We start from the raw sequence: 4,251 nt of genomic DNA on the forward strand, positions 1-4,251 counted from the left end.
CAGATCGTCTGAGTGAATGTATGGAGGTATAGGCACCTCGGAATGATTGTGGTAAGCTAGCACCAAGTCCCTTCCCCCTCCACCTTTATTCTTTTCTTCACAATAAGGCTTTCAAATAAATCATAGTTGTACGGCAGTGAAGTATCAGTGTTGAACACTGCTGTTATGCTGTCGATGATGATGACTACTCGCCAATACCGTAAGTTGTGCAAAAACTTCCAAGGATTAATTTCCATCGTGTTACCGGATATATACCTTGAGAAATCTGTATGAAGAGCAACCACCGAATCTGACTGCAAAACATACCAGGGTTTCTTGACAGATTCAGTCGAATCTACCGGTAGTTAGCAAATAGACCAGGTCAAGATTTTATTCCGAATTGCCTGATTGTTCTAACATCTGGTACTGCATGTCTTCTATGACGACAATCAAAGATATTGAAAAGTTATCCCAAACCTTTCGCATTCATGTAAATGGGTTAAATTGGTTTTATCTATCTCTTGGTGGCACCCTTCAGGCAATACGACATTGATATCTATTTGTGTAGACATTTGGTTGTGATTAAGATATCCAAACAGGACTTGATTTGGAATGTCGTTCTTGCTGTAGTTGTATTGTATGGATATTAACGCGATTAATAGGCTAGTTTTCGTAGCAAAGTGAAGCCCGACCGTATCTTTTATTGCGATGCTTCCTGCTCCACGTTGTTTCACTCCTTGCACGGAGCACGTACAGGCTAAAACTATGAAGAACCATCGATTACTGTACCGATCGGTGCCGGTCCTCATCAAAGCGGACAGGTGAAAGACTCGAATTTGTCTGTTCACAAGTACCTAGTCAAGCGGTGATGTTTCAGCTCGAGCTCTGAGAACCACAGATCAACAGCGATGAAAGCAGCTGAAGACACATGAAATTCGTAGCCGGCAGCATCTAAACAGCGAAGGCATCGTAAGCACGACCACTCCACTTGGAACTTCCATTCAGAGTTCAGAAATGCAGCAAATGTCTGTAGATAAAGGATGAACAGTACGCACCAGAGTAGCTTGTTGGCTAGGTTGCTTAAGTGTGCAAACATTAAAGGCTGCAGCAGAAACGGGTCTGATTAATAGATGTGGGCGACAGACATGAGTTGTCGTGTGCAACTGGGTTCGCCTTGGATGTCCGACCAATTTGCTTACAACTGGGCTCTGCGGAATAATGGGCGAATGAACAGTGAAGATAGTTGCATGTTTTCTCTTGTCCGCCCCACTGTGTGCGCCGAATAAGGTGGCCCGGCTGGTGTCACCACACAACAGCCGATATAACATGAAGGTAATTTCGTTTGTGTAATTTATAGCTGTGTTTGAATTTAGAGACTACCAGAGGGCCAAAATGTTGTCATGGAACGACTGAGGCTTTCATCTAGGCTTGTGACTCAAGATCTTGATTGCAAGGTAGCGGTAGTTGGTGTATCACAGTACTCTAAATTATAAAGAACAGGTTGGCACGCTTTTCCAATCCAAAACTTGGAGGGCCACCAGACTGTCTGTCAAACTTCTACTAGGAGAGATTCAGACGAACTCGACCACATCACCTAGTTTGCTAAACATCGAGCTCGGTGAACGGACATCTGACAGTAAAATGATTTGTCATACTGGGTTTTTTTTAATCCGAGTAGCTTCGCACTTCAGCTTCGTATGGATGTCTGGTAAAAGGTTTTTTCCGATGAAAATCTGTGCATCTGAAAACATCACCGAAGCTACACTGCACCTAAACAGCATATAAAACGGGACATATAGAACCAGCTCTCTCTGCACCGATTATACTGGATTATGTTTTGTCGCCTACCGCTAATATAGCTGAACGCATGATTTTCCTACACTGACAGACTTACTACGCGATTACTTCATTAATTGGTTTGCTAGCTGAAGTGATGTTTGGTGGCGAAAAGAGCGGATTTTCTGTTGTTGCGTTTGATGTTGACAGCATTTTTGCTGGTGTGCAATGAATCAGTCTTTAACCAACTCTAAGTTATCTATCTTTCTGTAAACGATACAACACAGATTCGAACATGTGAGTAGCTTATAATCTGACCAATGTCACTTCAACTAGAATAACCAGTAAACCTGGATGATCATGGAATAAAAAAGCGTCCAGTGCAGGCAGCGGATGGGCTTGCTTGTACACGTTACACCTGTGGTTGCGTAACCAACTAGAGCATATCAAATATCATTTTTAACTGCTCATGAATGTCCATTTGCATTGATTATCCTCAGTGATCATATGAATGACTGTTCGTCAGAAAAGCGAGACCAAGGTTTCGTTCCGGTTATGAGGGTTTAAAGAAATATTCTTCAAATGTTTGTCGTTGGTTTAAGCGGAACAGTATTCGCCCTAGAGCCTTGAGAAACAAAGAACCTCCGGAATATCAACTGAAAGGGGTCTCTCTTGGTGGTGGTCGTTTCGGAGGAGGAAAGCTGTGTAAGAAGACGAGAAGCTTCGTATACGAGTCATCAAACTTTCACAAAGGAAAATTATTACAACTGTGTTCCACAAGGTCGTGCTAGAATCACTGTGAGGGGGCGAGAAGCGTCGAGTCAAAGATTCTCGATCCGGATTGGCTGGCATTCTGACCAGTCAGGGCATGCCTTCGTTTGGTCCGTGTCGAAGAATACATGAAAGCACCTAGGGCGTGGCCAAGTGTTCCAGCCCTCGGAAGAAAGAGTATTCTCTTGAGAATTTCATCACTTCGTCCTAAAATGGTGTCCCACTGTTGTGACTTGCTGAACGGTAGTGCAACTCTGTATCGGTCACTTGGCTTCATGCTCCGCCCACTGTGGTACGTCAAAAGGCACGGTAGATCTACACAGCCCTTTTTGGAGACAAAAGAAGCATTACATCTGTATTTACCAGGTTATTACAGGGTGCTCCACAAGGTCGTGCTAGAATCTCCGTGGAGGGGGCGAGAAGCGCCAAGTCAAAGATACTCGATCCGGATTGGCTGACATTCTGACCAATCAGAGCATGCTTTCGTTTGGCCCGTGTCCTGCACGTGATACATCTGTACAAATGATGTGATGTTCGGTTGTTAGGGGTGGCTGGCCTCCGAAGCGTGTGACGGCGATATGCGAACGGTCCGGCCTGGAATGATTGGGATAGACTTACCTGAGTAGGGCAATGGAGCCAAACTATAGCAACATTTTGATGTATAGGCTGCGTGCGATCCGAAGGAGACGCAATGTCAGTGTGATTGAAGGTGCCCGTTGAAGTCGTGGGGAGAACGAAATTAAAGAACAAAGCTTGTTTCCTGTGATTAATCTACTTGGTTAAAGCACTACACGCACGATAGCAGAAATCGCGTGCAAAGGTTATGTGAACTTCACAAGTAGATACTCTCCAAACAAGAAGAGGAGTCGAGATGGGAGGCGCACGGTTCAGTGGGATATAGAGTCAAGTTAGTGACATCAGGGTCAGACAAGTCTGTGGGGCCAGAATTTTTTTCAGGCTAGCTCAGAGTTGTGGGTAATTCAGTTAGATTCCAATCACCCCTGTGATCGACAACAGTTTTGGATCGTACCGGCCGTGACTGTCACTGTACCGCAATAGAAGTCTTCTCATGAAGCCCGAGGACCCTGGTCCTACCCAGAAAACCTGGTCATCAGAACTGTTATTCTTGTAGCTTGTGGTTTCTAACGTACAAAAAGTACTAGAATCTTAGTTCCTTTATCCATTCAGTTTTCCGGGAAACATAAAGATTCTGGTGCACTCAGTCTGTCTGTCCGTCCTCTTTGAATTATTCCAGCACCTGTCACTTTTAATTGAGTGGGATTGTGGGCACAGGCGTTAAATCCAGTGGTTAACTTGAGCAGGGAAAAGTCGATAAAGCTTCGGTCGCTCAACGCTTTCCACCACGAATTGTCGGGTCAAGCTCCTGGATATGTGAACATTGAACAGGGCGCTCTTGGTTGTGATGCATTTTACGCATCATGTGAGTTGTATAAGCTCCGACTGTAACGTGACAGATGAGTAAGTGAACGAATCTCTAGGGCTAGGGTGGAGTTTACAGATTTAAGATACGTATGACGCTGCATCTCAAGGGGCGTGTGTAATAGGCTATACTAGAGCTATTTTTTTCGTGTGGCTATCAGATGTTGTCTTCGACAACCGCTGTCGCAGAACCATAGATCGTAAGCTAGCGTTGCTGAATCTACGAGATAATTGGAAAACGATTGTATTCTTGTACAGTTGACTGTATCTAGCACAAACAGCTGC

Source organism: Opisthorchis viverrini, assembly GCF_000715545.1.
Source record: "Opisthorchis viverrini unplaced genomic scaffold opera_v5_115, whole genome shotgun sequence".
Taxonomy (NCBI): Eukaryota; Metazoa; Platyhelminthes; class Trematoda; order Opisthorchiida; family Opisthorchiidae; genus Opisthorchis; species Opisthorchis viverrini.